Source organism: Gadus morhua, chromosome 16 (assembly GCF_902167405.1).
Source record: "Gadus morhua chromosome 16, gadMor3.0, whole genome shotgun sequence".
In the NCBI taxonomy this organism is placed as follows: Eukaryota; Metazoa; Chordata; class Actinopteri; order Gadiformes; family Gadidae; genus Gadus; species Gadus morhua.
Genome location: NC_044063.1, coordinates 31,215,212 through 31,237,889, shown reverse-complemented (window position 1 = coordinate 31,237,889; position 22,678 = coordinate 31,215,212). Strand labels below are relative to the sequence as shown.

The following is a 22,678-nucleotide window of genomic DNA, read 5'->3' as shown; positions in this document are numbered from 1 at the left end:
CACAGACTCTGGCAAAACCTCAATACTAATGCTACTTGACCTCAGTGCTGCATTCGACACTGTAGACCATACATTACTTCTGGAAAGGTTAGAAAACTGGGTGGGGCTTTCAGGCACTGTCTTAAATTGGTTCAGGTCCTACCTACAAAATAGGAACTACTTTGTTTCCATTGGCGACTTTGTATCAGAATCAACCAACGTGTCATGTGGAGTCCCACAAGGTTCGATCTTAGGACCCTCTTTATTCAACATCTACATGCTCCTACTAGGGCAAATCATGCAAAATAACAATATTGACCATCATTGCTATGCTGATGACACGCAAATCTATGTATCGCTATCACCAAATGACTATCGGCCCATAGATCTGCTGTGCCAGTGCATTGAGCAAGTGAAGGAATGGATGTGCCGAAATTTCCTTCAACTAAATGAGGACACAACAGAGATAATTGTATTTGGTCCTAAAACGGAAAGGCTTAAAGTAACCCAACACCTTCACTCTCTGTCCCTGAAAACCTCAATCAAAGCCAGGAATCTAGGGGTTATCATGGATTCAGATTTACATTTTGACAGTCACATCAAATCAGTTACAAAATCGGCATATTATCACCTTAAAAATGTAGCAAGACTTAGAGGGCTCATGTCCACCGAAGACTTACAAAAACTTGTACATGCCTTTATCACTAGTAAGCTTGATTACTGCAATGGTCTCCTCACAGGTCTTCCAAAACAAACTCTGAGGAATCTTCAGCTTGTTCAGAATGCTGCTGCTAGAGTTCTGACAAAGACCAAAAGATTTGATCATATTACACCAATTCTGAAATCGTTACATTGGCTTCCTGTAGGTCAGAGAATTGATTTTAAAATCATGTTGCTAACCTATAAATCCCTACATGGTTTAGGCCCAAAATATTTAACTGATATGCTTCCACTAAATCAGCCTTCTAGACCACTAAGATCCTCTGAGACCAATCTGTTAATTATCCCCAGAGTAAACACAAAACATGGGAAAGCAGGATTTAGTTACTATGCAACAAATAGCTGGAATAAACTCCCAGAGGATTTAAGACTTGCCCCAACTCTGAGCACCTTTAAAACAAGACTGAAGACTTTTATGTTTGCTATAGCTTTCTGCTAAAATCTTAAATACATTGCACTTTCTAAAAAGCTTTTTTAACTTTGCCTTTATTTTCTATTTTAATACTAAAATGCCTTTTTCTATATTAACCATTTCTTTGCATGTGTTTTTCTTTTACTTATCTATTATTTTATTTTATTGTATGACAATGTTTATATGTGAAGCACTTTGAGTCTGCCTTGTGTATGAAAAGTGCTATATAAATAAAGTTGCCTTGCCTTGCCTTTATTCTGCCATAGTATTTATTTAAGGGGGGGGGGAGGGGGGGGGGCATACAAGTCTTTTGGCCATGGTGGATCCAGATCTGGAGCATTTCACCACTTGTTGTTTTAGCTGTGTGTGTGTGTGTGTGTGTGTGTGTGTGTGTGTGTGTGTGTGTGTGTGTGTGTGTGTGTGTGTGTGTGTGTGTGTGTGTGTGTACCACGCTATTTTATGGTGAAATGCAACGTAATCCAGTACTCACGTACACTGTCAACGTATGCTTTTGGCGACTGGGTTGGCTCTCAGATAAACGTGTTTCTAGCAAGATGATATCATTAAAAGTTACACAAAGTAACGGTTTAATAACACAAACGCAGGAAACCCGTGAGCTGCTAGATTAGCGAAAGCAGTGTCCCTAGCAACCTGACGTCGTTGAAACATGCGAGCGAGCCGATAAAATCTTCCTAATAACTATAAAACTAAAGATCAGACACAATCACTGACCGAATATTATGCAAGTAAAAAGTATATTTCTCGCTAGAAATGTTATTAGAAACACGTTTAATGGTGATTCTGTCCTAAAATATTGCATTTCCCATTCAGATAATAAACATTAATAATGATCATACACATTCACTTACTGGAGATTATGCAAGGAAAAGGTATATTTCTCGCTAGAAATGTTATTAAAAGCACGTTTGATGGTGTATCTGTCCTAAAATATTGCATTTCCCATTCAGATGATAAAGATTAATGTAGGCTACGTAACAATTTCAATTTCTCGCTCGTTGAAACGGGGATCCGTGTGTGAGCCACGGAACATCAGTGTCATTAACTTGTATTGGAGCGAATTCCGTGGCCACATCACGGAAATCGGCGTGTTTCCGTGATGTGGACACGGATACGGATAAGCGCCCGTAGTCATTTCACGGATTCCCGTGAGACCAGGTTTCCCTGTTACATGTTATATGTGCTGAAGAACAGGCACCTGCTGGAAATCAGTTATTTTACTAAGACAGGCCCGTTTTAAATTGTAACTTTGTTACTTTTAATACTTTCCTGCTTAAAAAAAAAATTATCAGTAGATTCCGTTTTTATTGTCCGATTCTGTGATTCAGTCCGGAATGGAGCCTACTTAAACATCATCATGAATACTTGATGGACTTACTTAAGCATACTGCTATACAGACAGACGTTCAATGACAATATAGCTCTTGTAAGGGAGTGTGTGTCGATCATGCTCCTCAGTTCACCCCATAGGTACCAAAACAAATTCCCAAAATGAATAACAATAATAATAACAATAGCTGCTTCGGAACTATGGATCGGCCCGAGCACGTTTAGGAGGAAAATGTAAAATAAAACTTTTAGCCTAACGGATGAGGAATACTTGGGCCATGGGCTTAACTCATAACCTTTGACTCCAAAGGCTAGTGCTGGTCTCAATGAGATATTAGCCGATTGATGACACAACTGGCATCATGACATTAAGTAGACAATGGGCAGGACTGCATTAAAATGCAGAATTTAAACAGAATTTGTCGCAAGAAATATCTGAGAATTTGTGTACTTTGTCTAAACAACATAGAGATACCAGTCACCAGATACCAGACAAACCAATGTTTAAATATGCCCTATTTTCCATCGACTGCGATGGCTTAGTTAAAGGCCCCATGCCATTAAAATCAAATTTTTCCTATTGTTTGTTAAATAACATAGGTCAAAATAAGTTTGTGACCTGTGGTAAATTTGAAATCTATGCAGTTTGTCTGCTGTATGCAATAGCCAATGAAAGGAAAAAGGCAGAAGAAATGAGCCAATCTGGATAAGGTGACACTGCTACATAGCGTTGTCAAATTATTATTCATGGCCCTGCCCACTTGGTTGGTTTGTAACCACCCACAGAAATTCTGAAGGAGTCGCGATTGAGCTAGTGCTAATATGTGTACGTAGTTGCTGTGTAGTAACAGACTAGATACAGAATTTTGAATGCAATGGCAGAACGACATCGAACCTGTGTGTTATGCCAAGGCAAAATGTCTCCTGCCAAAGACAGAGGAATTAAGGGGGACATGGTTGCAATTTATTTTCGGAGAAATTCCGAAAAACAACGGAACCAGATTAGTGCTGTGTTCGGCGCATTTTACATTTACATTTAGGGCATTTAGCAGACGCTTCTATCCAAAGCGACTTGCAATAAGTACATTTGTCATAAGAAGTGCAACAATATATCGCTGTCGGTACAGTAAGGATGTTCATAGAACCAAGTGCAAGTTCAACCATCGCTAGGCTAACCAATTCCCCGTGTTACAGCAATGATAGCAGCTAGTGCAGTTGCTACACAGTTAAGTTATATAATACAATACAACACAATGCTACACAACATTGCTACACAGTTAAGCACTATAATACAATACAACACAACACAATGGTGGCCAGAAGGGGGACTGTGGCTATGCAGAGTCAAGGTGGACTCTGAACAGGTGAGTCTTGAGCCTTTTTCGGAAGATAGTGAGCGACTCTGTGGCCCTGTGAATGGCAGGGAGTTTGTTCCACCACTGAGGTCCCAAAACCGAGAAAAGTTGTTACTTTGCTGATCGACCTTTGCTAGCTCTTAGCGATGGCGGTACCAGACGTCCAGCTGAGGTAGTTGAGCGGAGGGATCGAGCTGGGGTGTGTGGCTTTACCAATGCTTGGAGGTAGGCAGGGGCAGTTCCATCGACTGCCTTGTATGCCAGTACCATCGTTTTAAATTTGATGCGAGCTACTACAGGGAGCCAGTGGAGGTCCCGGAAGAGGGGAGTCACATGGGAGAACTTCGGTAGGTTGAACACGAGGCGTGCTGCCGCATTCTGGATACGCTGCAAGGGTTTAATCGCAGAGGCAGGAAGTTCAGCCAGGAGTGAGTTGCGGTAGTCGAGGCGGGAGATGACCAGTGATTGGACTAGAAGCTGAGCTGCTTCCCTTGTGAGGAAGGGCCGGATTCTGCAGACGTTGTAAAGTGCAAATCTGCAGGATCGGGCCACCGCAGTGATGTTTGCGGTGCAGCATAACTGATTGTCCAATACCACACCGAGGTTTCTGGCAGTAGGAGAAGGAGATACAGTGATGTTCTCAACGGTGACCAGTAAGTCCATGTGTGGGCTATCTTTCCCCGGGATTAGGAGGAGCTCGGGTTTGTTGAGGTTAAGCCTCAGTTGTCCAGGTGCTGACGTCCGACCAGACATTCCGATATGCGTGTTGCAATCAGGGCATTATCAGATGAGGGGGAAGAGAAAAAAAGTGCTGAGTGTCGTCAGCATAGCAGTGATGTCAGAGACGATGACTTTGTCAACTTCGGGGAGTACGGCAGTGGGTTTGCATCAAAGTTGGTTTTGAAACCTGGAGTTGTGCCATCACGGAGGTTGCCCGCTTCTCCATCAGCCGTAAGTCATTTTATCTACTGTTACCAGGCTGGCCTTGCGGTGGAAGGATTGGAGGCAGTGCGATGTCAGAATGTGAGCAAGGCCGTTGGCATGAATTTATTCAGGTACAAAAATTGTCCATCAGGAGGCAAAAAGGGAAAAATGAATTAAAAAAAAAAAACGAAATCAATAATTCAAAATAAATTTCAATAATCTAAACTTTCAATAATCTAAACACAACCGTCTTCCCCTCGGCACTAATTAAGCCCTTGGCTGGTCTAAGGGCCAGGTGTTGTCACCCGCTCACCTCAGACCCTTCTGCCCCACCTACATGATTTGGACCTGAATATATCCTACATGGCCTGACCCATACCACTTTTAATTCAATTAACCCTCCCCTACACATTTCCGATTTACCTATCCCGGTGATTGCCGGTGATGAAGAATATATACTTAATGGCGGCGGTTGTGCGTGCTGCTGGTGGAGGCTCTGCTTGCCCTCGCACAAAACCTGTAATCTACAAAACGGATTGTGGGAAGGTGATAGTGGAAGATGAATTGTTAAATTTTATTGTGGTTAAAATGAAAACATTAAGCCATGATGAAATTGTTTTGCTGACAACAAACCACTTTCTTAATCTGAGTGGATTGAGGAGTCCAAGCGTCTGTTGTTTGATTTATGCCCGAATTCCACGCAATGCTGTGTCGCACACAAAGGCTCACAGAAGGACACGAATAATATCAAGGCCTGCATGAAGTTACTTAATGAGTGCGGGGAAGATATTCCACGTTTTGTTTCACATTACTTGGATGAACTGCCACCTGTCGGGTTCGGCAATATGGACGCCTCGGCTCTACTGAGCCGAGTGGAGCAGCTGAGCCAACAAGTCTCTGGCCTGAGAAAGGCGTTGGATACTCAGGCTGATGTGAGTGAGAACTTGTGGGGCAATTGTTACGGCCATGGATCGCCGAGTGGCAGCGGTGGAGACGCACCGTACATCGGACTACGACCCTGGGACTGCTGGCACCGTGCGCCCTGAGGAGTCAACAACGTGTCCAGCTGTTAAGTCGCGTCTCCTGGGACTGAATAGGCCTACCGGCGAAATCGCCAGCACCTCACGCGTAGACTGGAAGGGGCTGGTGGGCTCTACTCAACAGCAGGAGCTACTGGATGTGGAAGTCACATCGCCACGATCACAACCACAGTCCCCACAGTGGAGCGCTACTGTGAAAAATGGTCGTAAAAAGTTGGGGTCCCTTAAAGCAAATGTGCCACCGAAACCCCGCAACAAGCCAGCTCACTTTAAACGTGAGCAAAGGAATGATGGAATAATTGGAACTGGCACTGAGAGCAACATTGGAGTGGTGAAAACAAAGCTGGTGAATGTGTTTGCCACTAGGTTTTCTCCCACTCTGGATGCAGACACGCTGCGTGACTATTTAACGGAGAAGTTGGAGGCTAAAACAGTGACGTGTCGAAAGATCGAGTCGGCCCGCAGCAGGTATGGCTCTTTTCACATCACCGCTGAATGTAACAATGTTGCTTATATGTATGATCCAAAACTCTGGCCCGAGGGGACTTATGTTCGCCGCTATTATGAGGCCCGTGTACCAAAGGTTGTTGGTGAGGGGGGTGTGTGAGTGAACTGTCTTGCCATGGTACACCTGTAGCTCCACACGAGAGCCGGTCTGCATTAGCTGCTGCTGGGATATGAATGAACCTTACTATGAACATCTGTGTCGTATCTTACAATGCGCGTGGACTGCGTGTTGGCCACAGTGAAACTGATAAATCACGCCATGTTGTTGTGGACAAACTGATGGAGAGATGTGACATTTTGTGTGTTCAGGAGACGTTCCTGGCTAAACAAGACCTGGGTGGACTAAATTCTATACATAGGGACTTTCATGGGGCAGGTGAATCAACAACTGACTTGAGCGCTAAAGTCGTCCGGGGGAGGATCCCAGGGGGCGTGGCTACCATGTGGAATAAAAAATATGACCAGTTGGTTAATGTTATACGACTGGGAGTTGACTGGGCTATTGGACTTGAGCTGTGTTGTAATGATAAGAAAATAATTATTTTAAATGTCTATACGCCATATGAGTGCATGAAAAATGAGGATGAGTACCTCAGTAGATTGGCATTTATCATGTCTTTTATTCAGGACAATCCTTCTACCTGCATATATGTTATTGGTGACATGAATGCTGATGTAACTGATGCCAACTCTTTATTTGGTAAACATTTGGCTCAGTTTTGTTCAGACAGTGGATTGATTTTATCAAGTAAATTACGATTGCCAAATGATAGTTATACCTATATCAGCGAGGCCTGGCACTCTACTTTGTGGCTAGATCACTGCCTTTGTACAGTGGATGCCCATGACTCCATTGCTATTATGAAGATTGAGTATGATCTGGCTACTACGGACCATATACCCTTTCACATGGTCTTGAACACCGGCAATTTACCTCTGTTGTTGCCTGTGGATAAAGGCATTGATGTAGGAAAAATAGATTGGACGAAACTGTCTAGCACAGATCTTAATAAATATGTTAGTGATACTGATGCTTTGCTGTGTAATATTCAGGTACCAAGAGATGCCTTATGGTGTCGGGATATGAACTGTAAAGATGATCAACATGGTAAACAGTTATGTTCTTTGTATGAAGCAATTGTACAGTCTCTTAAGAATTCGAGCAGGTCACTATATAAACATAGGACTAAAGTCTTCAATGCTAAGCCTGGTTGGAAGGACCAAGTAGAAGAGCTCCATGCAGAGGCCCGTAATGCTTTTAAAGAATGGGCTGAGTCTAGCAAAAGCAGGCATGGCCCTTTATTTGAAAATAAAAAATGCACTAATGCTAGATTTAAAAATGCACTTTGCTACATCAAAATAAATGAAAACATGATGAGGTCAGATTCACTGGCAAGGAAGCTGCAAAAAAATAATTTTAATGATTTCTGGAAAGATGGTTCTATGAATTCCGGATGACCGCCAGAGGCGGTGCTTTAGCACTGGATGTTCCATCTCGCACATGCGCAGGTCGAGTAATTATACCAAAAAAGTCACCTGTGACACCTGGGTGACCCGAGAAAGTCTATATATTCCGGAGTCACCCGAGGTTCTGTTCCAACTGGATCTTCTCGCGGAATCTGAGAAGTCTGAGTGACAGAGAACTCTGGCGGTCATCCGGAATTCATAGAACCGTAGTTACATACCTCTCTCGACGTCATGCCCGGTGGCACGTGAGGAGCACTCGTGTGCGGAGAACGCCAATACTCCGAGATATTATGGTTAAATTCCAAGTTTGGAAAAACTCCTGATCCCTGGTGGAAAGGTGGATTCCTTTGACCTGAACCGAAGCAAAATGGTCTGGAAGTTTAAATGACGAATGAATAGAATGAATAGAAGAAAGCGTGGAGAGAAGCAGACGCCAATCTCCGCACCACCTGGCATTGATTTACCTGATTCACCTGTTTTAACTGCGGCACAGGTACCAGTAAAAGAGATGGATAAAAAAGAAATGTCTGAATTAATCCGCTCGATAATACGGGAGGAATTAAAAGCACACATGGATGAACTGCAACCGCAGCTTAATTCCATAAAACTTGATGTGAAGTCATGTGCAGAAAAAGTGACGGGCATGGAGACGGTGTTATCAGGTCAGTCTGACCAAATAAATGAACTGGATAGAGAATGTGGTACGCTTAGGAAAATATGTAATGCACTCCAACAGGAAAATCAAGAGCTGAAAGACAAAACTGACAGACTGGAAGGTTACAGTCGAAGATTTAATTTGAGAGTCTTTGGACTGGACAGGGATGTCGAAGGTGATAATGCCACTGAATATATGTCTGCGCTTCTGAGAGACGTTTTCACGGGACAAAGGAATCTTCCTGGTCCTCCAGACGTGGAGATTGCGCATAGAGTCGCCGGCAAAGGCCCTGGTCCAAGACCCATGATCGTGAGATTGCAGCGGTTTATGGTGAAGGAAGCTATCCTGAAAATGGCAAAATCAGAAAAGGTGTTGGAATATAAAAACATGAAGTTGAAGATATTCCCTGATCTGACAACAGAAATGGCAAGGAGGAGAGCACTGTTTAATAACGTCAGAGGAAAGCTATATCGGGCTGGCATACAAAGTGGTCTAATTCACCTGGCCACTCTCATCCTAACTTTCAATGGAGAGAAAAAGATCTTCCAGAAAGTTACTGAAGCAGAGAAATTCTTCGAGGAAAAGATTAAACCATCGCTGCATACGCAGTAAATGCTGGACTGAAGCTGGAAGAAGCTCATGAAGCAGTGTGTGTTTGAGCAATGGACAGGACGCGGGACACGGGACTCATGATTTGGACTTTGGATTAAGTTTATGGAATGACACTTGAACACGAAGACAATCCTAAAAGGATGCGAGGTCGCTGAGGTGTGGGAGAATGGCGAACAGCGCGAGCACAGACTGTGCGTAACATGGAGACGGGGAGTGGTGAACAGCGCGAGCGCAGCTGGTGCGTAATGTGGACACTGATTCAACATGATCTACCCTGAAAAGAAAGAGAGACAGTAAACTTGTGCGGTAAGCATGCAGAACACAGACTGAATAATTATTTGTTATATGATAAATTGTCTAAACTTGAATGGTTTAAGTTTGGATAAATTATGGGTGATCAATAAAGAAAATATGATTTCGTTTATATCAAGAAATAAATGAGGTTTACGTTATGATTATTATTATATTTACTTCCAAGGAGGAATAAAAGGGTAGAAAATTAAGCTTAAGCTAATGCATTTGCAGTCTATCCGCTCAGTGATATGACTGTATGACTTCAGGAGGATTACACAGAACTGAGTTTATTCAAGTGTCAACGTAGGAGGTTGGCTGATTCTCACGGATAGACGAGTGGTACCATTTTTTTGACAATACAAAGTGTTAATTTATTAGTTTTTTTAATGTTTGTGGGTATTTGTTACAATGTTAAATGTATTTTATGTTGCTCTGAAATTGAATCAACTCGAATAAGCCTGATAAGAATGTACACCCTGTTTAATGTCATATAAATTACCAAGGAAAGGCCTAAAAATGGCCCATATAAATATATGTAGTATTAGGAATAAATTAAATGAAGTGGAGAACATAATCTTGTCAAATAATTTTCATATTTTAGCCATGTCTGAAACGCATTTAGATTCTACATTTGAGGACACATCACTGATGATAGAGGGGTTTAATATTTATAGGAAAGACAGAAATGCTTATGGAGGTGGGATCTGCATTTATGTGCAGCGCCACCTACCTGTAAAAATAAGACATGATTTGATGCAAACTGACATTGAATTTCTTTGGTTGCAAGTACACTTAAAGCATCTCAAGCCTATACTTATAGGATGTGGTTACAGACCCCCCAGTGCTAATTGTGAATATTTAGATAAAATGTGTGAAATGCTTGACTCTGCTTGTTGTACAAATCTTGAATTATATTTTATGGCAGATATGAATGTAAACTGGGAGTTGTTGTCCTGTCCAATGAGGAGGAAATTGGTTGATATATGTGCAGCTTCAGGATTAACTCAAGCAATGAATAAACCAACAAGAATTAGCTTTAATAATGATGGCAGGAGAGTGGTCACTTGTATTGATCATCTCTATTTAAATACACCTGAGATCTGCTCCAAAGCTATATCTATGCCTATAGGATACAGCGATCACAATCTAATTGCTATAGCTAGGAAAACAAAGGTGCCCAAGGAGGGGTCGAGAATAATTAAGAAGAGGTCGTTTAAAGCATTTGATGAAGAAAAATATGTAAGAGATGTTTCAAATGCTAAGATATCAAATATTCTGTTGCTTGAAGATTCTGAAGCTGCCTTTAAAGTTTTTGATGATACATTAACAGGTGTTATAGATCAACATGCACCTGTGAGAAAAGCCACAGTGAGGACTTAACTCACCATGGTTGGACAGAGAAACAAAAGAACATATGATTGAAAGAGATCAGGCAAAACAGATTGCTTTATCATCTGGTAGCAAATTTATTGTAAATTAAGAAATTTTGTTACAAAGTTAAATAGGAGGCGGAAAAAAGAATATTATGATAACATAGTTCAGGAAATGAAGCACGATAGTAAAAGAAGATTATGGAGTACACTAAATGTTTTAGTTAAGGGCCACACCAAGTCTTCACCATCTTACTTAGAAACAGGAGGAGAGTTCTTGACCAAACCCAAGGATATTGCTAATCATTTGAATAATTATTTCATTAATAAAATCGATAAGTTAAAAAGTACTGTACAGCATAATGATACTGACCTCGCAGATAGACTAATTAACCAAATTATGGAAGGTAAAGAATGTATCTTTGATTTCAAGACTGTTACAGTTTCAAAAGCTGAGTTATTATTAATGAATTGTAAGAATAAGTCACCTGGGGTTGATTTTCTTGATGGAAGGTTATTGAAACCTATTGTTGGTATTGTGGCCCCAGTGGTAACGCATATAATTAATTTATGTTTGACTAAAAATATATGGCTACAAGGATGGAAAATTGCAAAAATAATACCAATTCCCAAGAACAAAAAGTTGCAGTTTTCTGAGTCAAATAGTCGACCTATCAGTTTATTGCCAATTTTGAGTAAAATCATGGAAAAAATTGTGTATGCGCAGATTCAGTCATATTTTTCTAATATTATTTATTTACAGATTTTCAGCATGCTTACAGGGAAAAATATTATACAACAGCTATGACACAAATGTTGGATGACTGGTGTAATGAAATCACGCAAAAGAAAATGATAGGAACTGTCTTCCTGGATTTTTCGGCTGCGTTTGATATTCTAGATCATGAATTATTATTGGCAAAACTGAAATGTTATGGGTTTTCATCATCAGCTTTGTTAATTATTAAAAGTTATTTGAGTGAGAGATGGCAAATGGTTTATTTCAATGGAAGTGAGTCAGATTTAAAACAAGTAAGACATGGAGTACCCCAAGGAAGTTGCCTTGGACCTCTTTTGTACTCAATCTTCACCAATGATTTTCCCTTGGCATTAAAAACAGCTCGCATGACAATGTATGCCGATGATACGACAATTTATTTAGCTGAAAGAACTATTGATGGATTAAATAGAAAATTAAGTGAAGAAATGAAGTTGGTTACTGAGTGGGTTAACTGTAATGGATTAATTTTGAATGTGTCTAAGACAACTAGTATGGTTATTGGATCAAACTATTCACTGCGTTCAAACCCAGAGCTTAATGTGATGATCAATAACAAATTAATTAAACATGTGAAAGAGGTAAAATTATTAGGAATCATCATAGATCGTACATTATCATGGGACATGCATATTAAGAGGATAATAACCAAAATTGGAAATATTCTTTCAATGATTAGGAGATGCTCTAAATATCTAACAACACAAATTACTAAACAAGTCATTCAAGCACTGGTTCTATCACATATGGATTATTGTACAGTTGTTTGGTCCAATACCTCACTAGCCAACATCAGAAAACTGCAACTTATACAAAATAAAGCAGCACGTGTTGCACTTATGTATGGAATAAGGTCAAATATTTGCAAACAGATTGTCATATCTGTTAATGGTTTTTCTTAAAAATATAATAACAACTAAAATGCCATACATTTTGTACAGAAAATTGTCTTTTAGTTCAAACATACATAATTATTCAACTCGACATGCTGCTGGAGGTTATTTTATTTTACCCAGGGCACTCTCTCAAGGTACAGTGTTATATCGAGCTATGAAGGAGTGGAATGCCCTTCCCAATTATGTCATACAACAAAGAAACATGGTTAGTTTTAAAATGAAACTAAGAGATTATTATTTTGATCGCAATTTTGACCATTAGTAGCCTATTTGTAAATTGGGTCCTGGTATCCTTGTTGTGTAGTTATTCAATGTAGGAGCGGGTAACATATGTTAAGTGTTTGTCTTGGATGTTGTTGTATTGAGTATGTGTTTTCTGTATGTATTTTCTGTTTTATGTATTAATGTGTGGTGTGTCAATGGTTTGTATTTTTCATTTATTATGATGAAATGACCCCAGGAAGAATAGCTGCTGCGTGGCAAAAGCTAATGGGGATCTAAATAAACTAAACTAAACATACGTAACTATCGTTCTATTTCATTCCTACTGACCGCCAGAGGCGGTGCTTTAGCACTGGATGACTAATACCAAAAAGGTCACGAAGAGTGCTGACTTCAATCAAGGGCTCGAAGCCGTCGACAAGACAGCCGTCGCCACAGGATGAGGAGCAGCGACATTAACCCTGTAGTATCGGGCAAACGTACATGATGAGGACCATGTAGCCGTGGAGAAAATGTCCTGAAGTGGAACCCCCTTCAAGGCAGCCCATGATGTAGCCATACTCCTGGTAGAGTGGCACTTAACGGCCAAGGGCACAGGGAGTCCCTGTGCCCTATAGGCATTCAAGACCACATCCACAACCCAGTGGGAGAGTCTCTGTTTCGACAGGGCAGCCCCCGTCCTGCAGCCCCCGTAACAGACAAAGAGGTTATCTGTCTTACGCAAGCTGGTTGTCGCTTCAACATATGCCCTAAGCGCCCGCACCGGGCACAACAGGTCTGACACTCTTTCTGCACCCCCTGGAGAGCCTGGGGAATTGAAAGCAGCCAACTCGATTGATTGGTTTACATGATGGGGAGACAATCGTTTGGGTAGGAAGGATGGGTTCGGCCAGAGCACCACTCCTGACCCATCTGCGTGCCAGCGCAAACACGCCTGGCTCACTGATGAGGCATGGAGTTTACCGACCCGTTTTGCAGTCGCAATGGCAAGGAGAAATGCTGTCTTCATGGACAGCCGCGTCAGGTCTGCCTGACTTAGTGGCTCAAATGGGGGTAGACATAAGGACCTCAGAGCTACTTGCAGGTCCCATGATGGTGCCCTCAGGGATCGCGGCGGTTGAAGCCTCTGGGCCCCCTTCAGAAACTGCCAGATTAGGTAGTGGGACCCTACCGTCTGGTTATCCACCCTTGCGTGTGTGGCTGAGATCGCGGCCATATAAACGCGCAGGGTAGATGCAGCTCTTCTGTTGTCCAACACAGACTGCAGAAAGTGTAGTATCACTACCACTGAGCAAGTCTCCGGGACTTCGCCCCGCGCCACGCACCACTGGGAAAACAACTTCCACCTGTTTGCATAGAGCAACCTAGTGGAGGGTGCCCTTGAACTAAAAATGGTACTACAGACCACTGACTGGTCGCAAGACGTCAGCAGCGGGTCCTGTCTCTCAGGGGCCACACGCACAGCCGCAGGCGGCCCGGATTCGTGTGCCATATGCGTCCGCCTACCTGAGACAGAAGGTCCTGTCTCTCTGGGAGGCACCAAGGCTCTCCGTTGAGGAGTTTCAATAACGGTGGGAACCATGGCCTTCCTGGCCAATGTGGAGCCACCAGAAGTAGGCTGTGACAGCCACGCTGGACCCTGTCCAGCGCTGCCAGTAAAAGGGGAATTGGGGGAAATGCATAAAGCAGGCTGTCTGGCCAAGCATGAGCCAGAGCGTCCTGCCCTAGGGGACTGGTCCTCTCCGTCAAGGAGAACCAAAGGGGACAGTGGGTGGTCTCTTCGGAAGCAAAGAGATCCGCCACTGCCGTGCCATACCTGTCCCAAATCATCCCCACCACCTCCGGATGTAGTCTCCACTCTCCGGGGGGTGGCCCTTGGCGAGAGAGATGGTCTGCCGCTGTGTTCCGGACACCTGGAACATGGACAGCCCTCAGGCTTAGAAAATGGGGGAACGCCCACCGAAGGAGCCTTTCGTGACCCGCAGGCTCTGCCTCGATCTGGTGCCCCCCTGATGGTTGACGTGGTAGACTGTGGAGGTGTTGTCTGTCCGGACAAGAACATGTCGGTCCCTCAGAACTGGAAGGAAGAGCCTGAGAGCTAAGAACACCGCAAGGAGTTCCAGCTCATTTATATGCTCCAGTCTCTGCTGGGCATCCCACTGGCCTCTGACAGTCCTGCACTGCCATACTCTTCGGGTCTGAGAGCCCGAAGGCACCGCCCAGACACCCTGACCATCTTGTGTCTCTGCCACTTGGGGTAGCTATGCGCTTTGGAGAGAGGCAGGCTCGCATTAATCCATACGGACCAGTCCCCCTGAGCGATAGCCTGGAGGACGTCCGCAACATGCAGCATGTGGAAGGGAAGAACATTGAGGAACTGATTCAGCCCTCTCAAGTCCAGAATGGGGCGAAACCCGCCATCCTTCTTCGGTACCAGAAAGTAGGTTGAGTAGAACCCATCGAGCTGTTCTTGTGGTTCTACTACTTCGATAGCACCCTTCCCAAGGAGGGTGGCTACTTCCTGTCTCAGGACCAGGGATCTGTCGGGATTGGTAACCACGGTAACCTTGATCCCGCTGAAAGTTGGGGGCCGGCGTCGGAATTGGAGTGTGTACCCGTTGGATGGCGTGGACACTATCCAAGGGTCTGTGGTCTGCTCTTGCCAGTAGCTCAGGTGCTGCTGAGAAAAGCGTCCGACGACTGGCCCTTGGACTTTAGTACCTACCTGGGGGGGGCGGCGGCTGGGCGCCGAACCTCTTGGCGCCTGAAATGCCACCCGTGGCGCAGAGCTACGGCGCTGGTCAGCCCGTGCTGAGAAGTGCTGCCCCCTCGATTGTCCACCTGAATGTGGTTGAGAGCTATTGGCACGGGGTACCGCAGAGGCCACCGGCCTAGAATGAAGCAGAGGTGCACGCCGTAAGCTAGCAAACTGCTGGCTAGCCTGGCCAACCTGTACACTTCGCTCCAGGGCCTGAAGAGCAGCTGGCCCAAAAGTCTGGCCTGGGACCACTGGAAGAGAACGGAGGGTCCGTCGACACACCTCCGACAGGGGTGACTGCGCCAGCCAAACCTGGCGGCGCACCAACGTAACAGTTGACATTAACCTGCCTAGCTCCCTAGTCATGTACGCAAAAGTTTGCAGTGAAGTATCACTGAGGGTCTGTGCTGAAGGATCAGCACCTGACCCCCGTATAGTCTGAGACAGCGCCAGAACGATGTGAGAAAGCGAATTCCCAAGATGTCCCACACGGGCAGCAAAGTTGTAACTCCTGGTAATGAGGTCATCTGTGATCCGGCACTGGGACCGAGGGCAGCGCGCATCGGTTCTCAGAGCCTCGTCCAGGGAGACAACCAGGGACGCTATAGCAGGCTCAATCGGAGCTAACCGTTCCAAGCCATAAGAATCAGCATTGGCCATAGTTGCCAGACCTCTGCTATCACTAGTGTGCTGGGAGAGAGCCCTTGAATCTGGCCAGCATCTATGAAGCTCTGCGATGTACGGCTCAGAGGGGGGCAAAGAGAAAACGGAAGGTTGCGCGGCCTGTGGAAAAAAGGCGTTCACAGGTGCAGATGAAACAGGAGCTTCATCCTACCCCAGCCTTGCCAGGGCCATTCGCACGGCTGGTCTAACAGTGTCGCGGCCGGACACTGACCCTCTAGCCGAGCAGCCCAGAGACCCTTGAGAGAACGTCTGAGAGGCAAGGGACGGTTGCTCTTCCTCCTCTGCAAAGAGGTTACAGGACGCAGCTGTAGACAGCATGTCATCCTCTGTATAAGTGGGTTGCGCAGCCGCAGGGGCCGCGGCTGGTACACCCTGAGCTGGTTGGAGGTTCTGTAGGAGGGCTTTAATCTGACCAAGACCCGAAGGGGGCAACCCTGGTCTGCCCTCCACCTCAACCAACCTAGCTAGCCTCAGTGCATGAGGCATGAAACTACAGTTCATGCACGGGTTATCTGACACTGCTTCCCTGAGGTGTTAAACCCCGAGACACGCAGGGCACTGGTCATGGCCATCCTCCGCCTGCAGGGAGGCCATGCAGGCGACACAACTATGGGCGCTTAGCATGTCGGCAAATTAATTGCAAGCAAATTAATCAGTAGGTTAGGCAATCAAGCTTTAGGCGAGAGCACCCGAGCAACGACGCAACACCCCGACAATAACAGTGACGGCAAGCTACAGGCGAGAGCACCAGAGCGACGCGACACTCCGATAATAACAGTGACGGCGAGCCTTGGAAACCCAAGCAGCCCACTGGAGAGCAAATTAACACAGGCTAGGCAATCGAGTTTTAGGCGAGAGCACCCAAGCAACGACGCGACAGCCCGACAATAACAGTGACGGCGAGCTACAGGCGAGAGCACCCGAGCGACGCGACACTCCGACAACAACAGTGACGGCGAGCCTTGGTAATCCAAGCAGCCCACCGGAGAGCAATCAGCGCAGGCTAGGCAATCAAGCTACAGGCGAGAGCACCCGAGCAATAATGCGCCCGACAATAGAGTGACGGCGCCAGGAAAATACAGTGACGGCTTTTGGAAACCCAAGCCACTCACTGGCGGTTAATCAAAGAGCGCAACTGGCTTAATAAATACAGTGACGGCGGCTTGGACCCCAAGCCGCGCACTGGCGCATACAAATGAGCAACCGGGCTTAGGCGAACGCACCCGAGAAACGGTCCGAGACCGAAAGAATAACACAGCGACTGAAAACTAGCTGCCAATTAATGCTCTAAGCAAAATAAAGCAAAGGGTAGAAAGGTGAAATCTGCTGCCGCGCTAGCCGACGGATAGTCGACTACACCTAGCCTACACACTTTACTCACCCCTGCCGAAATCAAACAAATTGCAAGTCGCAGCCCTTGGTGGACGAAGTCAAATCGAGGCACCAACCCTTGGGTCACAAGGCTACTTGCGACAAGCTAATATGGTATCTCTTACAATAAACAATGTTTGTGTGTCCTGTTAGTACGCTACCGCGAGAAAATAGGGAGTAAAGAATTAAAGAATTAAATAATGAATTATGTACCGTGTCCCATGACCGGCTTCCTCCTACCGTATTTTTTGTGCGTTGCAGGCAGGCCCCCAGGACTGGTGCATATTTCCGGAATCCACCAGTGCTCAGAGGCCAAGCCTGGTATTGCAGTCGGTTTAGTGGGCTGTGGACGGGTCCCTCAAATCACGGGGCCCGGAAGTAGATATCCTCGTTCACTCCAATACAAGTGGGGAGCAGGAATGTGTCTCCGCAAAAAATGTGTGGATATCAATCAAAGGTTCATAATTAACTTTATACCGTGTACTAAAAAAATGTAAGTTTTTTCTTTTTAAAACGCCACCTCAAGCGTTTTGAGCCCTGTCCCGCCTGTACTCCCCTGAGGACCCCCATACTGACCTCGAGACCATCCTTCCTCCCGCTCGCCTGATCGCCTCTCTTTGAAGGAGCATTCCTAAGGGATCAATAAAGTGTCTATCTATCTATCTATCTATCTCACTTGGGAGGTGGAGTCCGCGGTATGCCTCGCGCAGGGACAGCAGCCAGATCCCTTAACCGATCCCCCTGACCGCTTGTTCGTCCCTGACTCGGTTCGGTCCAGGGTATTGGCCTGGGCGCATTCCTCCCGGCTAACCTGCCACCCAGGTATCACCTGCACCCTGGACTTCCTCCGTCGGCGGTTCTGGTGGCCAACCATGGACGCGGACGTTCGTTCGTTTATTTCGCCGTGTACCGTCTGCGCCCGGAATAAAACCTCGACCCGTACTCGTTCTGGACTTCTGCGGCCCTACCCATCCCTAGCCGTCCCTGGTCACACATCACTCTGGACTTCGTCACCGGCCTGCCCACGTCCGAAGGAAACACCAGCATCCTAACTGTGATCGACCGCTTCTCTAAGGCTGCGCACTTCATCGCACTCCCCAAGCTTCCATCTTCAAAGGAGACCGTCTGCATGGCATCCCCACTGACATCTCGGTGCCACGCCCAGTCTCTCCTCCGGTTTTCACCCCCAGTCGAATGGACAGTCCGAGCGAGCTAACCAGGAGATGGAAGCAGCTCTCCGCTGCATCACCCACGCCAGTCCATCCTCTTGGAACTCTCAGCTCCCCTGGGTCGAATATGGCCACAACACCCTGGTGAAGGACCTTTCAAGGGAGCTCCTCCCAAGCTTTCCCCCCGTTTCATTGGTCCTTTCAAGATCGAGACTGTGGTTAACCCCTGTGCTGTTCGCCTCAAACTCCCCCTGTCCCTCCGGGTGCACCCGACTTTCCATGTCTCCCAGGTAAAGCCCGTCTCCACCAGCCCGTTGTCCCCTCCCGCCCCGCCTCCACCTCCTCCCAGGATCATTGACAACTTCCCGGCGTGGACGGTTCGTCGCCTCCTTGACGTGCGGCGCCGCGGCCGAGGACACCAGTACCTCGTCGACTGGGAGGGTTACGGTCCTGAGGAGCGCTCCTGGGTTCCCCGGAATCGCATTCTGGATGCTTCACTCATTCGGGACTACCATCGCAATCATCCTTCTGTGGTTGGGCGTCCGCCAGGAGGCGTCCGTAGAGGGGGGGGTACTGTCACGCCACGGCCTGTCAAACGGTCCAACACCCCCATCTAGTGGCCGCCTGGTGCCACTGGGCCTCACCTCCTCTGCACACCTGTTTGCGATCTTCGATCAACGTCCTCTACTTAAGCCGGGGATCACCAGTCTGCCGGCGCCAGTTCGTCGTTTATCACTACTCAGTAACGTACCTACCAGCATTACCACTTGTCTAGCTCGTTTCCTCTGTCCTCCAGTAACCCTTTGCCCTCCGTTTGTAGTTCTCCGTCCGTTACCCTGACCTCCAAATTTGTACTATAATATTGTTGCTATCAGTACATTGTCTCTGACCTTGTTGTTCAAAGATGAATGAATGAAATAATTAATCAGGCCTAGTGTTGTTAATGTCTTTGATCTATTGTTATCCAAACCTCTTATGTTGCTGTGAATTTTACTGATAACTTATGCATTGATCTGTAGGTATTCAAGCCATGCACCTGAAATCAATTGGATATACCACATTCAGAAGGAATGCACAGACTTATTTGGAGCCAGCAGAGATCCACAAATGGCATCAGCTTCAGGAAGAGGAATTGAAGTTTCTGAGCCAGAGAAAGGTTAAAATTGGTGAAAATATATGAGGGCAGACTCACCAGGTAAACTTCCTTAATTAATTAATTAATTAATTGACATTGTTAAGAGGTGGCGGCGTGGCACCAGCAATCATGTCTACTGGGAAGCAACATCATCATTCACCAGGGCTGAAAAAGTGGCTAAATGGACCTCATTAATTAACCACATTCAGAACATACACAGCCACGACATCCCAGCTTTGCCCAAATGCCTCCACCCTGTTCGCCGAACAAGAGATCGTAAAAAGTGGTTTCAGCCAGGTGACCAGTTGTAAAGGTGACCAGCTGTAGACCTCCATTGTATGTAATGTTGTTTGACTATCTTGCTTGTGTTTCTCTAAAAATATATATCTTTCTATAGGCACCAAAGCCCTCTATAAATTGGAAAAAATCCTTACAAACAAGAGGGTCCTGGCTGATGTGGAAAAGCTGAGCTCAAAGTACCAGACCTCAACACTGAAAGCTTTCCACAGTGTTATTTTGCGTTTTACTCAATTTCCCAAAAGCAAAAAAAGGAGCGTCTTCGGTGAAAGCAGTAAAAACACAACCGACACACTTAGTTGTAAGAAAATATTTATTGATGTATAAAACACTTTGTACATTGTTACATGTAGAGTATACCTAAATTGTATTTCTTTTAGGCTATATCTTCAGCCTGATGCATCTCCTCTTTGAAAAGGTAGTCCCTAACCCCCTGCCCTACTTGGAGGAACGTCCGAAGATTCCTGTGCCCAGTTCCCTATTATCCCAACACGAACATCCACCCTTAGAAGACGCTATTGCGGCCTATGTATCTCGCTTTAGAGTGGAGGAGGTTTAAATCCAACATATTGGCCTTCTGCATCAGGGAACTCCCTGCGTATGTGTTGGACCACACAAGAGGAGGGGATGACAACACGTATCTTCCTGCCAAGATATCCCCAGCACCAGCTTACAAATGGAATGTAGGTCAAGTACCTGCAACGGCTGTCAAAAAGCAGAGGACATTTAGGTGAGTCAATCTATGAAAAAAAAGGGCTTAACCCCAAAAAAATTGATAGGAAAAGGTTTTTCAATGGATTCTAGTAGTATTTGGTGTGCTGAATAACATACTAAAAGTATACCAAAATATACCTCCCAGAAAGCCCTCATTTCCAAGATGGCGGCCGAAATGGCGGCGGGGAGCTTGAAATGGCTATATCTCAAATTGAAAAAATGCTGCAAACTGATTCTGGTACACCTGGACGTGCTTATGAACATACTAAAAATCTAGGAAAATACACCTTCCGGAAAGGCTTCATTTTCAAGATGGCGTCCAAAATGGTGGCCGGCCAAGCTTAAAATGGCTATATCTCAATAGAAAAAGATTATTCCAATGATTTTTCCTTGATTCTGGTACCTGTAAATATGCTTATGAACATACTAACAATCTAGGAAAATATACCTCCCAGAAAGGCTTCATTTTCATAATGGTGTCCAAAATGGCGGCCGGGAGCTTAGAATCTATGGCTATATCTCAAATGGAAAATGTTACAAAAGAATGTTTCAACTGATTCTGGTACCTCTATACATTAAGAACGTGCGACAAATCTAGGTAAATATAACTGCTAGAAAGGCATCATTTTCAAATTGACTGCCTGATGGAATAGGGGAGCATGGACTGCGGGAGTAAGACAAGTTCCCGTGCTTTGACTGCGGGAACGGACAGGTTCCTGTGCTTTGTGCGAGGAAAACACACACACACACACACACACACACACACACACACACACACACACACACACACACACACACACACACACACACACACACACACACACACACACAGGAAGGGGGAGTGTCTTCTTTATAAGACTTGCTCTGCTTCTCATTTTCTGTTCATTTGCCATTGGACTTACTTCGAGTAAAGACCTAACGAGCAGCAGCAGCATATTCGATTCATTGACGACATTGATGAGGTCATTGAAGACTACCGGTGGTATGACGCATGGAAGTGGAATGACTGACAATCAGAGAGCCCTTTGGAGCCCTATGTCAAAGTGCATAACATCAGAGTACAACACCGCAATGCAGGAGTTCACAAACCAGACATACACAACATCAGAACAGCACAAGGACTCAACAGAGGCAAGGATGAAAAGGGATGCTGCTGACCTGGAGAAGATCACTTCAAAACTTGCTATATGGTCACCTTTCTCTCCAGAAACTTCTTTAAGGAATGTTGTTAGTGTTGTTGCTGAGGACGGAGTGAACGTGCATGATTATGACTCTGTTGGACGCAATATCATGCACAAAATGATTGGACAGCCTGCATTCACATTCTCATTTAGTAGAAAGGATAAAGCCATAACCCTTGGACAAAAATCGTCTATCAAGGTAGCTCTCCAAACTGGAGAGCTATCATTGGAGGAGGTTATGTGTTACGAACTCAGTCCTTTCCCTCCTGCCCCCGCTGGAAACATCTTCCGCAAGGCTGATAAACCACAACTTGCACACGCAATCTGTGATCATTCTTGATGGAGGTTCACTCCTTCACCGAATACCATGGAAGCTCGGACAAAGCTACGGTAAAATTGCGCAGTCATATGCAGACTTCACCATCCAACATTATGGCTCAGCTACCACCATGTTCGATGGCTATGGGGATGGGCCATCCATTAAAGACAACACACATCAAAGAAGAGGAAACAATATTCATCCCATTGTCAACTTCACTGCTGAGACAGAGTTCTCAGGTAAGAAGGAGGAGTTCCTGTCAAGAGATCTAAATAAACAGAGGCTGATCCAAATGATAAGCGATGAACTGAAAGAAAGGGGTTGCACTGTGGTCAATTCAATTGGAGATGCTGATGTAGACATCGTAAGGGCCGCAGTGGAATCATCTCTTCTTCTCACCACTACACTGATTGGAGAAGATACAGATCTCCTTGTCTTACTACTTCACTATGCACAGAGTAGAGAGATAGTA

At 45.3% G+C, this 22,678-nt stretch overlaps 1 pseudogene; it reads right to left on the bottom strand.

Moving 5' to 3' along the window:
- Window positions 1–3,810: 3,810 nt before the first annotated feature.
- Window positions 3,811–4,530, bottom strand: LOC115561268 (uncharacterized; annotated as a pseudogene).
- Window positions 4,531–22,678: the final 18,148 nt, after the last annotated feature.